We start from the raw sequence: 19,568 nt of genomic DNA, 5'->3' as shown, positions 1-19,568 counted from the left end.
ATATATTTCAAAAAAAGTTTGTAATGGATAACCCTTTGTTAGAAGAAACAGACAATGTTCTAGTCTTTAAATTGTAATAATTATTGTGTACCTGAAATGAGAAATAACAGTATTGTGAATACAAAGTATAGCATATAGCTATAATGTGTAAAAAATTAATAAAAAGAAAGAAAAATCAATTTAAAAAGGAAATATTTAGTCAGCTTTCAGCCCTTAGAGATACAGACCCTAAACAATATTGGAAATTATTAAAGTCATTAAAATATGAGAACACTAATAAAAAAATTGAGCTTCAAGCTGGTTTTCCAGAAATTATTGATCATTTTAAGCATCAAGGAGAGTCTGTAAACTATGATAAAGAATTTAAAACTAAAATTGAAACCGATATATTAAATGAAACTGATGCACTTTTATTCAATGAGGTAACTGATAAACCTTTTACTATCAATGAAGTAAATAAATGTATACAAAAATTAAAAACTGGGAAAAGCTCTGGTCCAGACCAAATTTGTAATGAAATTATTAAATATAGTGGTGTTGTTACTTGTAAAGCTATTACTAAGCTTTTTAATTTAATTCTTGATTCTGGTAAATATCCATCAAACTGGAGAAAATCTTTTACCATACTTATTCATAAAGCTGGAGATAAGCTAGATATTAATAACTATAGGGGAATTTCCCTTCAAAATTGTATTGCTAAACTTTTCAGTGCTGTTATTAATTCTAGAGTTGTAACTTACTATGAAGACAAGTTTTCAGTTCATCAATTTGGATTTAGAAATAATCATAGGACAGCAGATAGTATTTTTATTCTAAAAACTTTAATGATAAAATATTTGACAAAAAAGAAGAGTAAAATTTACTCTTGCTTTGTTGATTTGCGTCGTGCTTTTGACACTGTTTGGCATGCTGGTCTCTTATACAAATTAAAGAAGGATGATGTTGGAAAGAAAATATTTGAAGTAATTAAAGATATGTATAAGTGTTGTGAATCTTCAGTTAAAATAGATAATAAACAATCTGAATTTTTTGAAATAGATAAAGGGGTCAAACAAGGGGACAGTTTGAGCCCCACATTGTTTAATTGTTTTATTAATGATCTCCATTCAATTTTTGATGGGACATGTGATCCTGTGTCCTTAGATAAAACATCAATAAGTAGTCTTAGTTTTGCTGATGATCTTTTAATATTATCAGAATCTCAAAACGGTTTACAATCTGCTTTGAATAAACTGGAAAAATATTGCTACAAATGGCAGCTGACTGTAAATACAAATAAAACAAAAGTTATGATTTTTCATTCTAGAAATTCTTTTGAGTCAAAATTTTTTTATAAACAAAATCAGTTAACTGAAGTTAAAGAGTATAATTTTCTTGGGAACATTATTGATAATAAAGGAAAATATAAGAGATCTACACATGAACTATCCAAAAAAGCGCTTAAAGCGTTATTTTCACTAAAAAAATATATGTCTAATTTTCATCATGTCCCTGTTGATTTATCATGTAAATTATTTGATTCACTTATTAAACCCATAATTTTATATAATAGCGAGATCTGGTTTATGGAAGATTATTACTCAATTTATAGAGCCATAAATAGAGCCACTTTGCATGGAACTAACTGTGATATATCATTGACAGATAGATTCAGCTTTGAGAAAGTGCATCATAAGTTTTGTAAAACTGTTCTTAGAATTAAAAAAAACTCATGTAATATAGCTGCAAAGTCTGAGTTAGGACGATTTCCACTTGACTCTTTTATTAAAACTCAAGTTTTATTATATTTTTGTCGAATAAACTGCCATGAAATAAACCCTCTTGTTAAAGAAGCTTTTGCAGTAAATAAGTCTATGTCTGAAGATGGAATATATACTTGGTACACTTTTGCCAAGCATATTTTTAAAGAATTTAATATTGATGAAGAACAATATGTTGATTCTGATAAACCTTTTAAACTTATAAAAAATTCACTCAAAAAAACTTTTAAATGTATAGTGAAGGAAAAGTATAATAACATCACTCTTCAAAAACTTTCAAATATTGATAACAGTTCAAAACTTTACCTTTATAGTAAACTTAAAAATGAAATTAAATTTGAGGACTACCTGCACAATCTAAACAATTTTAATAGTCGTCAGCTTTTAACAAAATTACGTGTAAGTGATCATAATTTGGAAATTGAATTAGGACGTTACAAAAAAATTCAAAGAGAACACAGACTGTGCAAAGTTTGTAAAATTTTAGATGATGAGGAACACTTTTTCCTTCATTGCCAAATTAACAGTAATGTAAGACATTCCCTTATCAATGCAATTAAAACCCATTATCCTAATTTTAACCAGCTTGACTCAAACTCTAAACTTAAAACTATTCTAGATCCCAATAAAGATATTTTGTCTAGTGTTGTAGACTATATAAAGCAATCTATGGAATTGCGAAAATAAGGTCCACATTGGTCAATTATTATATACATCTATATATAGATATATGTTATTAATATCAACTTCACTTTTTAAAAACATTTATCATGTATAGTTATGTTTCTTGTCACTTGTGTATACATTGTACTCTGTTTGCATTTTAACCCGTCAGGGTTTCATGTTTTTTTGCAATAAAAAAAAAAAAAAAGATTATAATGAGAACAATCAAGGACAATTGATTTTATATTTTGTTTTATTTGTATTATATGATGTTTGATTTTAATAAAGATAAAAAAAAAAAAAAAGAGCACTGGTCTCGTAAACCAGGGGTCGTGAGTTCGACTCTCACTGGGAGCAGATTTTGCCACCTTTTTACGCAAATACCCTTGCTTCTTACAAATTTTTGCTCTTATTGCAAATAACAGATTTCTCGAATTCACTACATGTATGTTGCAAGAATGTTAGATGCATATGACAAGTTGATTTATTTTATAATGAACAGTAAACAAATTGTAGTATCACAGGGTACTCGGATATATAGAAATAGATAAAATTCACTACTTCCTATTGAAGCGCCGCTGGTGTAGTGGTATCATGCAAGATTCCCATTCTTGCGACCCGGGTTCGATTCCCGGGCGGCGCAAATTTTTGCCACCTTTTACACACTTTGAAAATTGAAAAAGTAATAAAAAAAGTTTAAGGTTTATTTTCTTTTCATGTAGATATTTTTGTCTTTCACGAATGCATCATGTAATTACTATGTATATGTATGTTTGATTTCAACCCTTTCTATTCACTAGCTAGTAAATACTTTCGTCGGTTTAAGCCAAAGTATCATATTATTAATTTGAGTGGCTAAATGCATGCTTTCCTTAGAAAGGGAACTGAACAAAATGAGTTTTCTGGTTTTCTATCCTGAATTTGGCCTTTTTACATCAAATTTTGCCTGATGAACATATACTACATTAAGCGAAAGATGCGTCAAAGCCCCTATAGCTCAGTGGTTAGAGCACTGGTCTCGTAAACCAGGGGTCGTGAGTTCAACTCTCACTGGGGGCAGATTTTGCCACCTTTTTACGCAAATTCCCTTGCTTCTTACAAATTTTTGCTCTTATTGCAAATAACAGATTTCTCGAATTCACTACATGTATGTTGCAAGAATGTTAGATGCATATGACAAGTTGATTTATTTTATAATGAACAGTAAACAAATTGTAGTATCACAGGGTACCCGGATATATAGAAATAGATAAAATTCACTACTTCCTATTGAAGCGCTGGTGTAGTGGTATCATGCAAGATTTCAGATGGTTCGAACGCACCGAAAGGTCAAGATGTAGTGTTTATAGGACTCTATAAAAATTCCGAAATTGGTGAGTTTGGATGAATGTTTTCCACTCGAATTGTTGTACATAGTATTTATTAATGCAAAAAGAACATTTTTGACTGTATTTTGACTTATTTGAGTACCCTTATTCCTGTTTATCGGCAAACAGGATAAGGGGGAGGGGATTTAGTTTGAAGGGGACAGTAACGTGTCTTACTTCGTTTTTCTGAATTTGTGTTTTGCGTTCGGAAAAATGGATAAGGTGACTAATAAACGTTTTCGATCTCCGAATCGACAGAAACAGAACTATGTTGTTGGAGATAAAGCGTACTCAAGGGATTGTACTATAAGGATTGAACGGGTAAATACAAATGTGGTTAAAGAGAGATTAATTATTGAAGAAGTTGAGACTATCACAGGTCTTAATACTGTTTTAGCTGTGGTTCAGCATGATGCATCGTCGTACGATGTAACTATGGATAGTAAACAGAATGCTTTAAAGATGATGGGTGGTGTATCTATCGGAAGTCGGGAATATTCAGTAAGTTTGATGCATTCAGATATTACTTTTGTGTCTATTATGAAACTGCCGTCATATGTTCCAGATGAAGATATTCGTATTAAATTAGCCATAAAAGGAGTCAATGTCGTATCTCCGATTTATAGAAGAACTGTCCCTGGTACACAAGTTGCGGATGGTACTAGGTTCATGAGATGTAAGTTCCCTCCAGGTTTAGTAGCGTTACCCTGGACAATACCGTTCAAAATAGGATCTGATACAAAATATTTCCGACTAAAACACAACAATCAAACAAAAGTATGTTCGGAATGCTCGTCGCCGGATCATATGAAAAACAGTTGTCCTCATTTTGAATGTTATGGCTGTGGTGCGGTTGGACATTCAAAGAGGTATTGTAAAGCAACAAAATGCAAGTCGTGCAGTAATTTACCACTATTGTGTGTTTGTGCTCGGGTTGCTCCTGGAATGGAGGACAGGACACCTCATGCGTCAAAAAATTGTAAAGAATGTGGCAAATTCTTTTGTAATTGCAAATGTAGAGTCTGTGGCAATAAGGTATGCAGCTGTGTTTGTTCAAAATGTGAACTTTACCCGTGTGTTTGTAGCTGTATGTACTGCCATGAAGAATCATGCGTGTGTCCATGTCAGGATTGTGAAAGACAACCATGCGAATGTAATTGTGCAAATTGCTCGAATTTGTTGAAAGATTGTACCTGTATGGATCAAAACATTGATGGTGATAAGGATAACAATGATGAAAATGAGGTAGTTAAGGATGATGATGCAGAAAGTAGTGAAAACATAAATGATGATGAACAAACAGAGTTGAAAATAGTAGATGATTCTCACAAAAATGTTAAAACTATTGTAGCAGAGGTACATGTCAATAGTGGTGGAATACAGGAAGACAGTAGGAAGAGGAAATTGGACAGAGATGAAGAAATTTTTGATGATGGTTATGATTGTGATGATGATAGTAATGCTATTGAACAGGTTCAAGAGAAAAACAAGAGAGCAGACAGTGATTCTGATGATGTTGTGAAAAAGAAAAAAAATGAAGAATGCTCTTCTGTTGACGTTGTTGTAACAGAGGAGTGTAATGAAGAGATGTCAACAGAGGAGCAGTCGATAAATATAGATGATGAGTATAGCACCTTAGATGATGACGAAGAAGTCATTGTTGAAGGTGCAAGTAGTTATACGGAATCACTTGTCTGTTCTGATGTGGAGTTAGATACAGAGAGTAAAATTAATAATAGTGGAAAGGAAAAATGTATTAGTGTTAAAATGTTGAAAAAAATTAGAAAAAAAGAAATGAAAGATAGGAGGAGAAAACTAAATGTTGCTCCAAATCTGAATAGTCAAACTGTTAGAAATTTGTCCAAAAAAAAAAACAAGAAGTAAAAATGGATAGAAATATATGTCATTGTTTAATATTTTTTGTAATGGTTGTTATATGTAGTTTGAATTGTAATGGTATGAGAAATGTTGTAAATTTACAAAGATTTCTAAGTATTGTACAAGACAGAAAATTTGGTATTGTATTACTACAAGAAACATTTTGGGATGATGGTTTCATTCAAAGTATTAAACATATGTATGAAGGTGATATTTATTATAGTAATGGTACGGATGGCAGACAGGGTGTAGCTGTTCTAGTTAGCAAATATTATAAAGATAAAATAAAATGTATTTATAAAGATGAACAAGGTAGATTTATTCATGTGACTTATCATGAGAATGATACATTGGTGAATTTTGTTTCTTTGTATGCACCTAATGTCGTTTCTGATAGATGTAACTTCTTTGATTTTGTGATAGATTATACTAAAGATTTAGATAATTTGATTATTGGAGGTGATTTTAATACTTCTTTGTCTGTGTTAGATAGAGGGAGTAAAACATGTCATGTGAATGATGAACCCTATAGAAAACTTTCTAAATTGATGAATGATAATAATGTATATGATATATGGAGGGCTAGAAACCCAGATTGTCAAATATTTTCCTGGAAAAGAATTTCAGAGGGTAAACTACAACAAAGTAGAATAGATTATTTTCTTATAAGTAGGAAAATGTCATCTTTTGTACAAAGTTTGTATTATAATGTTACTAGTATGAGTGACCATTCTTTTGTTATCATGAATTTAAATTGTACATGTATCGAAAGAGGTCCTGGACTCTGGGTTTTGAATAATACATTGTTGTTTAATGAAGAATATGTTCAAAGAGTCAAAGATATTATATCACAAGAAAAAGAAAGTGAATTATTTCATAGAGATTTTTTAGTTTGGTGGGATAATTTAAAATATAGAATTAAAAGATATTCTCAGATATTGTCATCTGATTTAGCTAAACAAAATAAGAGAGAGTATTATAAATTAGAAAGGCAAATCAATAATATTTGTGCAAAGGCAGCTAGTGGTATGGTAATTGATATTGCCAAATTAGAAAGTCTGAAATTAGAACTGTCAAATTTTGAAATAGAAAAGTGTAAAGGAGCTGTATTGAGAGCTAAAGCTATATGGGCTGTGGAGTCTGATAAAAACACAAAATACTTTCTAAATTTAGAAAAGTATAAACAAGAGAGTAATGCTATAAAAGAATTGTTAAATGAAAATGGTGATACTGTGTCAGATACTGAAGGTATTTTAGAATTACAACATAGTTTTTTTAGTGACTTATATTCATGTGTAACTACTGATGAAAATAAGATGTCAGAATTGTTAAATTATGTTACAAAAACAGTAAATGAGGATGATAACACTATGTGTAATGATGATGTAACAGAAGATGAACTATGTAAAGCTATTAATCAGTTGTCTAAAAATAAAAGTCCAGGCTCAGATGGACTAACTGTAGAGTTTTATTGTAAATTTTATTCTGAATTAAAATATGTGTTACTGAAATTGTTTGATGCTATTGAAGAAGAAGGTATTTTAAGTAGATCAATGAAATGTGGAATTATAAGTCTAGTTTATAAGAAAAAAGGAGAAAGGAATTTTTTGAAAAATTATAGGCCAATATCTTTATTACAAGTAGATTACAAAATTTTAGCAAGAATAATGTCAAACAGATTGAAGTATGTATTACCAAAGATAATTTCTGAAGATCAAACTTGTTGTGTTATTGGAAGAGATATCTCAAATAATATTTCAAATGTAAGAGATATAATGGAACTTGTTGAAAGAGATGATCTTGAGGGATATTTTTTAAAATTAGATCAAGCAAATGCTTTTGATAGAGTTAGTCATACTTATCTATTAGAAGTACTGAAGAAATTTGGTTTTGGTGATAGATTTGTGAAATGGATTAGCATATTTTATAATGGTATAAATAGTGCAGTGAAATGTAATGGTTTTTTAACAAAGTATTTTGTTATAAAGAATGGTATTAGGCAAGGTTGTCCTATAAGTGCTTTATTGTATGTACTTATTGCAGAACCTCTGCATTGTAAAATTGTACAAAATGTAAATATAAAGGGAATTAATATCCCAAATAGTAATAAGATTGGTTTGATTTATCAAAATGCTGATGATACAACTTTGTCTTTATGTAATAAGGAATCAATTCCTGAAGTGTTTAAGGAATTTGATTTGTATAGCAAAGCAACAGGTGCTAAAATAAATAGACAAAAATCAGAGATATTATGTTTAGGTACTGGTACTTTATCTGCAGTAGAAAAAGACTATATTGGTCTTAAAGTTTGTGAAGATTATTTTCAACTGTTAGGAGTTTTTATTGGAAAAAATAGAAAAATGTGTGATGAAATGAATTGGAAAAATAAGATAGTTAAGATAAAATCCCTTCTCAACATATGGTTGTTGAGAAGATTAACTATACATGGCAGGGTTAGTGTAATTAATTCACTGATGTTATCTAGATTTTGGTATGCCTTATTTGTAACTGCATTACCTGAATGGGCTTATATAGAGATAAAAAGACTTTGTGTGAATTTTATATGGAAAAATAGATGTCACTTAGTAAAATACAACTGTATAGTAGATGATAAAAGTAGAGGTGGTTTAAATGTTGCTGATATCAAATGTAAAATTTATGCTTTTAGGCTAAAATTTCTAGGTAGATTGTTAGATGATGAATATGAAGTGTTATGGAAATACACATTTAAGTATTTTGTATCTTCAATTTATGAGATGAAACTTTGTCATAATGTTTTTTATACTGTGATACCTAATTGTGAATTGAAAAAACTGCCTGTTGTTTATCAAGAATTTTTTCAAGCACTGAATTGTATAAGGAAACAAGTAGAGTTTCCATTGTCTGTAGAAAATATTTATGACCAGCCTTTGTTTGTTAATCCAAAAATTGTTTTTAATAACAGAACAATTGTATGGCACGATTTTATAGGTGCTGGTATTGTTTGTCTCAAAGATATATGTTTTGAAGTAAAAACTGGTTTCTTGCCAGATCATGCTATAGTTGAAATGATTCAAGTTGTATATGAAGATGTTAATGTACAATATGTAGTTGATAGATATAGAAACTTGTTGAATGTTATACCTGTAGAATGGAAAAACACAGTGAACACTGATATTCACAGAATATCTATACCAAGAACAATAGACATTTCAATTATTTGTAAAAATGTGCATTATGATTTGAAATTATGTAGTACTAAAACATTATATACTATTATGTTGGAAAATATTGTTGAAGAACCTGTTGGTATTGAGTTATGGAAATCAGAATTTGATGTGAGTTCTGAAGCATTCAGTAAAATATGGGAACATGTCAATATGTATTGGAAACCTTCTAATTTGGTTGAGTTAGACTTTAAGGTGTTACATAACTGTATTTTTACTAATGTAAAACTTCAAAAGATAGGTTTAGTTGATGATAATATCTGTAAAGTGTGTTGCAGTGAAAAGGAAGACATCCTGCATATATTTATGAATTGTGATAAACTTGAAGATTTTCATAATTATTTGTCATCCTTATTAGTTAGAATATTTGAAAACTGTGATTCAGATAAGATTAGTTTAGTAAGAAGTGAGGAACTATTGATTTTGGGATTGAGATGGCATATGAAAGGTGTGAATGATTCTTTTCTTAATTTTTTTATGTCTGTTGCCAGATTTTGTATCTTCAGAAGGAGAAACTTGTTGAATAGTGGTTATTCTAGTGTAAATTTGATAAAATTATTTAAATATACATTAAAACATTATGTAACATATATGTATGTCTATCTCTGTCGATGTCATAATATGAGTCATATATTTCAAAAAAAGTTTGTAATGGATAACCCTTTGTTAGAAGAAACAGACAATGTTCTAGTCTTTAAATTGTAATAATTATTGTGTACCTAAAATGAGAAATAACAGTATTGTGAATACAAAGTATAGCACATAGCTATTATGAGAACAATCAAGGACAATTGATTTTATATTTTGTTTTATTTGTATTATATGATGTTTGATTTTAATAAAGATAAAAAAAATCATGCAAGATTCCCATTCTTGCGACCCGGGTTCGATTCCCGGGCGGCGCAAATTTTTGCCACCTTTTACACACTTTGAAAATTGAAAAAGTAATAAAAAAAGTTTAAGGTTTATTTTCTTTTCATGTAGACATTTTTGTCTTTCACGAATGCATCATGTAATTACTATGTATATGTATGTTTGATTTCAACCCTTTCTATTCACTAGCTAGTAAATACTTTCGTCGGTTTAAGCCAAAGTATCATATTATTAATTTGAGTGGCTAAATGCATGCTTTCCTTAGAAAGGGAACTGAACAAAATGAGTTTTCTGGTTTTCTATCCTGAATTTGGCCTTTTTACATCAAATTTTGCCTGATGAACATATACTACATTAAGCGAAAAATGCGTCAAAGCCCCTATAGCTCAGTGGTTAGAGCACTGGTCTCGTAAACCAGGGGTCGTGAGTTCGACTCTCACTGGGGGCAGATTTTGCCACCTTTTTACGCAAATACCCTTGCTTCTTACAAATTTTTGCTCTTATTGCAAATAACAGATTTCTCGAATTCACTACATGTATGTTGCAAGAATGTTAGATGCATATGACAAGTTGATTTATTTTATAATGAACAGTAAACAAATTGTAGTATCACAGGGTACCCGGATATATAGAAATAGATCAAATTCACTACTTCCTATTGAAGCGCCGCTGGTGTAGTGGTATCATGCAAGATTCCCATTCTTGCGACCCGGGTTCGATTCCCGGGCGGCGCAAATTTTTGCCACCTTTTACACACTTTGAAAATTGAAAAAGTAATAAAAAAAGTTTAAGGTTTATTTTCTTTTCATGTAGATATTTTTGTCTTTCACGAATGCATCATGTAATTACTATGTATATGTATGTTTGATTTCAACCCTTTCTATTCACTAGCTAGTAAATACTTTCGTCGGTTTAAGCCAAAGTATCATATTATTAATTTGAGTGGCTAAATGCATGCTTTCCTTAGAAAGGGAACTGAACAAAATGAGTTTTCTGGTTTTCTATCCTGAATTTGGCCTTTTTACATCAAATTTTGCCTGATGAACATATACTACATTAAGCGAAAGATGCGTCAAAGCCCCTATAGCTCAGTGGTTAGAGCACTGGTCTCGTAAACCAGGGGTCGTGAGTTCGACTCTCACTGGGGGCAGATTTTGCCACCTTTTTACGCAAATACCCTTGCTTCTTACAAATTTTTGCTCTTATTGCAAATAACAGATTTCTCGAATTCACTACATGTATGTTGCAAGAATGTTAGATGCATATGACAAGTTGATTTATTTTATAATGAACAGTAAACAAATTGTAGTATCACAGGGTACCCGGATATATAGAAATAGATAAAATTCACTACTTCCTATTGAAGCGCCGCTGGTGTAGTGGTATCATGCAAGATTCCCATTCTTGCGACCCGGGTTCGATTCCCGGGCGGCGCAAATTTTTGCCACCTTTTACACACTTTGAAAATTGAAAAAGTAATAAAAAAAGTTTAAGGTTTATTTTCTTTTCATGTAGATATTTTTGTCTTTCACGAATGCATCATGTAATTACTATGTATATGTATGTTTGATTTCAACCCTTTCTATTCACTAGCTAGTAAATACTTTCGTCGGTTTAAGCCAAAGTATCATATTATTAATTTGAGTGGCTAAATGCATGCTTTCCTTAGAAAGGGAACTGAACAAAATGAGTTTTCTGGTTTTCTATCCTGAATTTGGCCTTTTTACATCAAATTTTGCCTGATGAACATATACTACATTAAGCGAAAGATGCGTCAAAGCCCCTATAGCTCAGTGGTTAGAGCACTGGTCTCGTAAACCAGGGGTCGTGAGTTCGACTCTCACTGGGGGCAGATTTTGCCACCTTTTTACGCAAATACCCTTGCTTCTTACAAATTTTTGCTCTTATTGCAAATAACAGATTTCTCGAATTCACTACATGTATGTTGCAAGAATGTTAGATGCATATGACAAGTTGATTTATTTTATAATGAACAGTAAACAAATTGTAGTATCACAGGGTACCCGGATATATAGAAATAGATAAAATTCACTACTTCCTATTGAAGCGCCGCTGGTGTAGTGGTATCATGCAAGATTTTCATTCTTGCGACCCGGGCGGCGCAAATTTTTGCCACCTTTTACACACTTTGAAAATTGAAAAAGTAATAAAAAAAGTTTAAGGTTTATTTTCTTTTCATGTAGATATTTTTGTCTTTCACGAATGCATCATGTAATTACTATGTATATGTATGTTTGATTTCAACCCTTTCTATTCACTAGCTAGTAAATACTTTCGTCGGTTTAAGCCAAAGTATCATATTATTAATTTGAGTGGCTAAATGCATGCTTTCCTTAGAAAGGGAACTGAACAAAATGAGTTTTCTGGTTTTCTATCCTGAATTTGGCCTTTTTACATCAAATTTTGCCTGATGAACATATACTACATTAAGCGAAAGATGCGTCAAAGCCCCTATAGCTCAGTGGTTAGAGCACTGGTCTCGTAAACCAGGGGTCGTGAGTTCGACTCTCACTGGGGGCAGATTTTGCCACCTTTTTACGCAAATACCCTTGCTTCTTACAAATTTTTGCTCTTATTGCAAATAACAGATTTCTCGAATTCACTACATGTATGTTGCAAGAATGTTAGATGCATATGACAAGTTGATTTATTTTATAATGAACAGTAAACAAATTGTAGTATCACAGGGTACCCGGATATATAGAAATAGATAAAATTCACTACTTCCTATTGAAGCGCCGCTGGTGTAGTGGTATCATGCAAGATTCCCATTCTTGCGACCCGGGTTCGATTCCCGGGCGGCGCAAATTTTTGCCACCTTTTACACACTTTGAAAATTGAAAAAGTAATAAAAAAAGTTTAAGGTTTATTTTCTTTTCATGTAGATATTTTTGTCTTTCACGAATGCATCATGTAATTACTATGTATATGTATGTTTGATTTCAACCCTTTCTATTCACTAGCTAGTAAATACTTTCGTCGGTTTAAGCCAAAGTATCATATTATTAATTTGAGTGGCTAAATGCATGCTTTCCTTAGAAAGGGAACTGAACAAAATGAGTTTTCTGGTTTTCTATCCTGAATTTGGCCTTTTTACATCAAATTTTGCCTGATGAACATATACTACATTAAGCGAAAGATGCGTCAAAGCCCCTATAGCTCAGTGGTTAGAGCACTGGTCTCGTAAACCAGGGGTCGTGAGTTCGACTCTCACTGGGGGCAGATTTTGCCACCTTTTTACGCAAATACCCTTGCTTCTTACAAATTTTTGCTCTTATTGCAAATAACAGATTTCTCGAATTCACTACATGTATGTTGCAAGAATGTTAGATGCATATGACAAGTTGATTTATTTTATAATGAACAGTAAACAAATTGTAGTATCACAGGGTACCCGGATATATAGAAATAGATAAAATTCACTACTTCCTATTGAAGCGCCGCTGGTGTAGTGGTATCATGCAAGATTTTCATTCTTGCGACCCGGGCGGCGCAAATTTTTGCCACCTTTTACACACTTTGAAAATTGAAAAAGTAATAAAAAAAGTTTAAGGTTTATTTTCTTTTCATGTAGATATTTTTGTCTTTCACGAATGCATCATGTAATTACTATGTATATGTATGTTTGATTTCAACCCTTTCTATTCACTAGCTAGTAAATACTTTCGTCGGTTTAAGCCAAAGTATCATATTATTAATTTGAGTGGCTAAATGCATGCTTTCCTTAGAAAGGGAACTGAACAAAATGAGTTTTCTGGTTTTCTATCCTGAATTTGGCCTTTTTACATCAAATTTTGCCTGATGAACATATACTACATTAAGCGAAAGATGCGTCAAAGCCCCTATAGCTCAGTGGTTAGAGCACTGGTCTCGTAAACCAGGGGTCGTGAGTTCGACTCTCACTGGGGGCAGATTTTGCCACCTTTTTACGCAAATACCCTTGCTTCTTACAAATTTTTGCTCTTATTGCAAATAACAGATTTCTCGAATTCACTACATGTATGTTGCAAGAATGTTAGATGCATATGACAAGTTGATTTATTTTATAATGAACAGTAAACAAATTGTAGTATCACAGGGTACCCGGATATATAGAAATAGATAAAATTCACTACTTCCTATTGAAGCGCCGCTGGTGTAGTGGTATCATGCAAGATTCCCATTCTTGCGACCCGGGTTCGATTCCCGGGCGGCGCAAATTTTTGCCACCTTTTACACACTTTGAAAATTGAAAAAGTAATAAAAAAAGTTTAAGGTTTATTTTCTTTTCATGTAGATATTTTTGTCTTTCACGAATGCATCATGTAATTACTATGTATATGTATGTTTGATTTCAACCCTTTCTATTCACTAGCTAGTAAATACTTTCGTCGGTTTAAGCCAAAGTATCATATTATTAATTTGAGTGGCTAAATGCATGCTTTCCTTAGAAAGGGAACTGAACAAAATGAGTTTTCTGGTTTTCTATCCTGAATTTGGCCTTTTTACATCAAATTTAGAGAGAAATTTTGCCTGATGAACATATACTACATTAAGCGAAAGATGCGTCAAAGCCCCTATAGCTCAGTGGTTAGAGCACTGGTCTCGTAAACCAGGAAAAAAGATAACCCGTCTGATGCCTCCGTTATAGCATGTTCAGGTAACATTGAAACCGGTATAGAACGTCCAAATATAGAACTGTGTGCAATCGATACAGGTAAAGAATTGTCTGTATCAGTTAATTGTGTGAATAGAAAAAATGTAAATAAAAACAAAGGTAGATTGTCCATTGACAAAATTGAAAGGAATAAATGTAGTACAAAAGAGGATGAACTTTCAGAGTTTCCGCCGCTTAGTAAAGTAAATTACAGGGATATTTTATCTGCTACATCTCAACGCGATAAATTAGTAGAAAACAATGACAAAAGTAAACCAACATTGCCGTCAAATATTGCAACTGACATTAAGTTAATTCCAAAATTTGTTTTGAAACAATCAGGAGGTCGCAACGAAATATTGATCGGAAAAACATTGAGGAATCGTCTGATATTGTATCATATAGATGATAAAGAATTTGAAATACTCGATTGTAGTGACCGAGGTTTCTATAAATTTAATAAAGTGTTGACTGAAGATTTTCGTGATGTAAGAACTATACCGAAATTGATGACTGATGATGTGAGAAAAGGACTAGATGAGATGATAGAATTTGCGACTAATAAAAAACTTTAATTGTTTTATTATTTTATTATATGTTGATTTGTAAGAGAGATAGTTTGTATGTTGTTTGTGAGAATGTTGTGAAAAAGTTTTTCAAAATATTTTGATAATTTTTGTGCTCTGTTTGAATGTCTTAAAATAGCTGATGATTGACTCGATATTTAATACTTCGAAATTTGATTGCGTTGTGGAATGGAATCCAGCCCAGTGCGAACAATATTTCTATTGTATTATTTTTGTCCTCCGTCGGAAAATAAGACGTCATAATAATTTTTCACTCTAATTTTTCTTTGTATTCTGTGTAAGCTTTTTATCAATTTGAATGTATGTGCTGAATGATAGATAAGAGTGAGTTAGAATATAAGTATATGAATATGTTTCTATAGAATATGATATGATATCTATATATGAGTATATAGTCATGAAGATAATTGTGTTCGTGAAAAATATTTCACGCATATGAATTGTAAATGTAGAATATTGAATATTTCTTTTCAGAGAAAGGACAATAATTGATAATATTGTTTTCATTGATGTGTAATTCTGAACTGTGATATGTAAATACGAAGTGTGATTATAATAAAGATAAAAAAAAAAAAGAGCACTGGTATCGTAAACCAGGGGTCGTGAGTTCGACTCTCACTGGGGGCAGATTTTGCCATACTTCAGCCAATACTTACATCTCATATATCCCAGTGAACTTGAAATTAAGGATACTACTGATACTAGAAGGACTGCTTCATACCTTGATCTTTTCCTCAATATTGACGTAGATGGACGACTTCACACGAAAATCTATGATAAACGGGACGATTTCAACTTCCCAATTATCAATTTCCCATTTCTTAGCAGTAACATACCCTCTGCCCCTTCGTATGGTGTTTACATATCACAATTGATACGTTATTCACGTGCTTGTTCACACTATACGGACTTCATATACAAGAGTGTGCTCCTTACGAAGAAACTGCTCCAACAAAGTTATGAGGAGGACAGATTAAAATTGACACTCCGTAAATTTTATGGACACCATCACGAATTGGTGGATCCATATGATGTCTCTTTAAGCAACCTAGCTAAGGACATTTTTACCACATGGTAGATTGTGGTTTGTCATTATGTCGTCTAATCTTTTAATTACCTAACGTGACTTATTCCCGATTGTGACTGTTTTGCTGAATGTGAATTCGTATTACTATAAGACGTGTTTCTGTACTTGTTTATCCCAAATTCATGTATTTAGTTTACATGTTTATTGTTATATCTGTAATTCTCATCGGATTTTGTCAAATGTGTTGACGTCTTTTTATTATATTTAGGTGTTACGGATAGAAAAATTAATCACCGCCTTTATTAATTATATTGAATTTTGTACGATTAATTACGTTTGAAGTTGAATTCATAACAAACTGGACATATATATATATATTACAGTTTATTGCTATTAATAAGTATTGCAATATGCATTTTGTTTTAATGAATTATCAGTATTTAGTTCTAATATAATCTTAAAGCAATCCTAATTCTATCTCACTTTTGAATTATAGTTTTTCATGTGTGACGTCATGCTGTTTCTGAATTTCATAAATTCAAATGTGGCGTAACGTTTGCCCTTTCGCCATCGTATGTGACGTCATTTTGTTAATTGCGTTGACGCCTGGACTGATTCGGGTGTGTCTATGTTGTATTGAACTTAGCATCATGTATTCGGGTTTAGTTTTCTGTAATAAGTTTATACTTCAGTTTCATTATGTATATATCTTTCATATTCATTTGTTAAAATTTACTGTTTGCAATAGCATGAATCGTTCTATATAATAATGGTGTTCTTATCCCGGGCATAAATACAATGCCGTATTTGGCAAAACCTTTTCAATTTTTGATCTTCAGTGCTGTACAACTTTGTACTTTTTTCACTTTCGATCTTTTATATCTGGGCGTTATGTATTGGGGTTTAGTTTTCTGTATTTAGTTAATACTTCATTTTCATTATGTATATCTCTTTCATATTCATTTGATAAAATTTACTGTTTGCAATAGCATGAATTGATCTATATAATAAGAATGTTCTTATCCCGGGCATACAAACAATGCCGTATTTGGCAAAACCTTTTCAACTTTTGATCTTCAGTGCCGTACAACTTTGTACTTTTTTCACTTTCAAAGTTTTATATCTGGGCGTCACTGGTGAGTCTTGTGTGGACAAGACGCGTTTTTGGCGTATTGAATTTTAAACATGATGCCTTTTGTTATCTATTCATCATGTTTTTCTTTGTCTAATGTGTTCTCCTATTTATTTGTATTGTAGTCCTGTAATATTATGTTGTCATTTCAATGTTATATTTAACTTTGCCATTAAAGTGCGAGGTTTGGCATGCCATAAAACCAGGTTCAACCCACCACTTTTATTCCCCTTTAAAAGTGTCCTGTACCAAGTCAGGAAGATGGCCATTGTTATAATATTGTTCGTTGCTGTGTGTGTTGCATTTTAACGTTGAGTCGTTTGTGTTTTCTCTTATTTTTGAGATATTGAGATAAGACGTGGCACGGTACTTGTCTATCCCAAATTCACGTATTTGGTTTTGATGTTATATTTGTTATTCTCGTGGTGTTTTGTCTGTTGCTTGTTGCGTTTCGGTGTTGTGTCGTTGTTCTCCTCTTATATTTAATGCGTTTCCCTCGGTTTTAGTTTGTTACCCCGATTTTTTTATTTTTTTTCCATGGATTTATGAGTTTTGAACAGCGGTATACTACTGTTGCCTTTATTTGCCACCTTTTTACGCAAATACCCTTGTTCCTTACAAATTTTTGCTCCTATTGCAAATAACAGTTTTCTCGATTTCACTACATGTCTGTTGCAAAAATGTTAGATGCATATGACAAGTTGATTTATTTTATAATGAACAATTATTATATATAGACAAATTGTAGTATTACAGGGTACCCGGATATATAGAAATATATAAAATTCACTACTCCATATTGAAGCGCCGCTGGTGTAGTGGTATCATGCAAAATTCCCATTCTTGCGACCCGGGTTCGATTCCCGGGCGGCGCAAATTTTTGCCACCTTTTACACACTCCAAAAATTGAAAAACTAATAAAAAAGTTTAAGGTTTGTTTTCTTTTCATGTAGATATTTTTGTCTTTCACGAATGCATCATGTAATTACTATTTATAGGTATGTTTCGATTTCAACCATTTCTATTCACTAGCTAGTAAATACTTTCTTCGGTTTTAGCCAAAGCATCATATATTATTTTGAGTGACTAAATGCATGCTTTCCTTAGAAAGGGAACTGAACAAAATGAGTTTTCTGGTTTTCTATCCTGAATTTGGCCTTTTTACATCAAATTTAGAGAGAAATTCTGCCTGATGAACATATACTACATTAAGCGAAAGATGCGTCAAAGCCCCTATAGCTCAGTGGTTAGAGCACTGGTCTCGTAAACCAGGTGTCAAAGATTCGACCCTCATCCGGAAAGGTTTTACCACCTTTTTACGTAAAGCACCTTGCGTCTTACTAATTTTTGCTCTTTCAATTTGTTGTTTTTATACAAATAATTTCTTATTCTTTATTGAACATGGTTCGATAACACGGCTGCAAAAAAAAAAACAACATCAACTTATGGTTTGATAACATGGCGGGGAAAAAGAAATACTATCAACTCATGGTTCGATATCAGGGCGGCAAAAAAAATCAAGTTATGGTTCGATAACATGAAGGCAAAAAAACAATATCAACTCACGGTTGAATAAGACACCAGGCGGCAATAAAAACAATATCAACTCATGGTTTGATAAATTGGCGACAAAAAAACCAATATCAACTCATGGTTCGATAACACGGCGGAAGAAAAAAACAATATCAACTCATGGTCCGATAACACGGCGGGGGAAAAAATTGATATTTTTTTTTGCCGCCGTGTTATCAAAGAATGATAACACGGCGGCAAAAAAATATCAAGTCTTGGTTCGATAACATAAACTCATGGTTGGATACATGTAACACACCAGGCGGCAAAAAAAAACCAATATCAACATATGGTTCGATAACACGGCGGCAAAAAAAAATCACTCGTGTTCGATAACATGGCGGGGAAAAAACAATATTAATTCATGGTTTGATAACATTGCGGCATAAAAACAATATCAAAACATTGTTCGATAACACGGCTACAAAAAAAAAACAATATCAACTCATGGTTCGATAACACGCCAGGCGGCCAAAAAAATTTGTAAAGATGGTCTTATCTTATAAACATCAAAGAAATAGAAAGAGATACAACACTATCTTACCTCAACTTATAGATAATAGTACCGTCTGAGTATATGTGCATCAGTTTGCTTGGAAATGGAACTTTATGGAAAAACGAATGTTTTTCATTCACAATATAAAAATCCGGGACCCAAATGTTTTTCATCATTTTAACATCCATTTCTAGTTTAGACATATTCAGTTGATTTGAAAATTCTAATCTGGAATCTTTCCATTCTAAATGTATTATCATACTCAAAGTAAAATCCTACAAAATATTGTTAAAATCTCGATTAACGGAGATAAATGTGTTGAACTTACGAAGAGACAGCAACCATACCAA

At 32.1% G+C, this 19,568-nt stretch overlaps 13 non-coding genes across 13 annotated transcripts; all 13 read left to right on the top strand.

Annotated features, from left to right (window-relative positions):
* The first annotated feature begins 2,995 nt into the window (after positions 1–2,995).
* Positions 2,996–3,066, top strand: Trnag-ccc (transfer RNA glycine (anticodon CCC)). The gene has a single exon. It is a non-coding gene; the product is annotated as a tRNA-Gly (tRNA).
* Positions 3,067–3,409: 343 nt separating this feature from the next.
* Trnat-cgu (transfer RNA threonine (anticodon CGU)) lies at positions 3,410–3,482 on the top strand. The gene has a single exon. It is a non-coding gene; the product is annotated as a tRNA-Thr (tRNA).
* Positions 3,483–10,122: 6,640 nt separating this feature from the next.
* Trnat-cgu (transfer RNA threonine (anticodon CGU)) lies at positions 10,123–10,195 on the top strand. Its single transcript has one exon. It is a non-coding gene; the product is annotated as a tRNA-Thr (tRNA).
* Positions 10,196–10,410: 215 nt separating this feature from the next.
* Positions 10,411–10,481, top strand: Trnag-ccc (transfer RNA glycine (anticodon CCC)). Its single transcript has one exon. It is a non-coding gene; the product is annotated as a tRNA-Gly (tRNA).
* Positions 10,482–10,824: 343 nt separating this feature from the next.
* Trnat-cgu (transfer RNA threonine (anticodon CGU)) lies at positions 10,825–10,897 on the top strand. Its single transcript has one exon. It is a non-coding gene; the product is annotated as a tRNA-Thr (tRNA).
* A 215-nt stretch (positions 10,898–11,112) lies between these two features.
* Trnag-ccc (transfer RNA glycine (anticodon CCC)) lies at positions 11,113–11,183 on the top strand. Its single transcript has one exon. It is a non-coding gene; the product is annotated as a tRNA-Gly (tRNA).
* A 343-nt stretch (positions 11,184–11,526) lies between these two features.
* On the top strand, positions 11,527–11,599 carry Trnat-cgu (transfer RNA threonine (anticodon CGU)). Its single transcript has one exon. It is a non-coding gene; the product is annotated as a tRNA-Thr (tRNA).
* A 616-nt stretch (positions 11,600–12,215) lies between these two features.
* Trnat-cgu (transfer RNA threonine (anticodon CGU)) lies at positions 12,216–12,288 on the top strand. Its single transcript has one exon. It is a non-coding gene; the product is annotated as a tRNA-Thr (tRNA).
* Positions 12,289–12,503: 215 nt separating this feature from the next.
* Positions 12,504–12,574, top strand: Trnag-ccc (transfer RNA glycine (anticodon CCC)). Its single transcript has one exon. It is a non-coding gene; the product is annotated as a tRNA-Gly (tRNA).
* Positions 12,575–12,917: 343 nt separating this feature from the next.
* Trnat-cgu (transfer RNA threonine (anticodon CGU)) lies at positions 12,918–12,990 on the top strand. Its single transcript has one exon. It is a non-coding gene; the product is annotated as a tRNA-Thr (tRNA).
* Positions 12,991–13,606: 616 nt separating this feature from the next.
* Positions 13,607–13,679, top strand: Trnat-cgu (transfer RNA threonine (anticodon CGU)). Its single transcript has one exon. It is a non-coding gene; the product is annotated as a tRNA-Thr (tRNA).
* Positions 13,680–13,894: 215 nt separating this feature from the next.
* Positions 13,895–13,965, top strand: Trnag-ccc (transfer RNA glycine (anticodon CCC)). Its single transcript has one exon. It is a non-coding gene; the product is annotated as a tRNA-Gly (tRNA).
* A 3,989-nt stretch (positions 13,966–17,954) lies between these two features.
* Trnag-ccc (transfer RNA glycine (anticodon CCC)) lies at positions 17,955–18,025 on the top strand. The gene has a single exon. It is a non-coding gene; the product is annotated as a tRNA-Gly (tRNA).
* The last annotated feature ends 1,543 nt before the right edge of the window (positions 18,026–19,568 follow it).

Source organism: Mytilus trossulus, unplaced genomic scaffold (genome assembly GCF_036588685.1).
Source record: "Mytilus trossulus isolate FHL-02 unplaced genomic scaffold, PNRI_Mtr1.1.1.hap1 h1tg000070l__unscaffolded, whole genome shotgun sequence".
Taxonomy (NCBI): domain Eukaryota; kingdom Metazoa; phylum Mollusca; class Bivalvia; order Mytilida; family Mytilidae; genus Mytilus; species Mytilus trossulus.
This window is presented reverse-complemented; position numbering and strand designations above follow the sequence as displayed.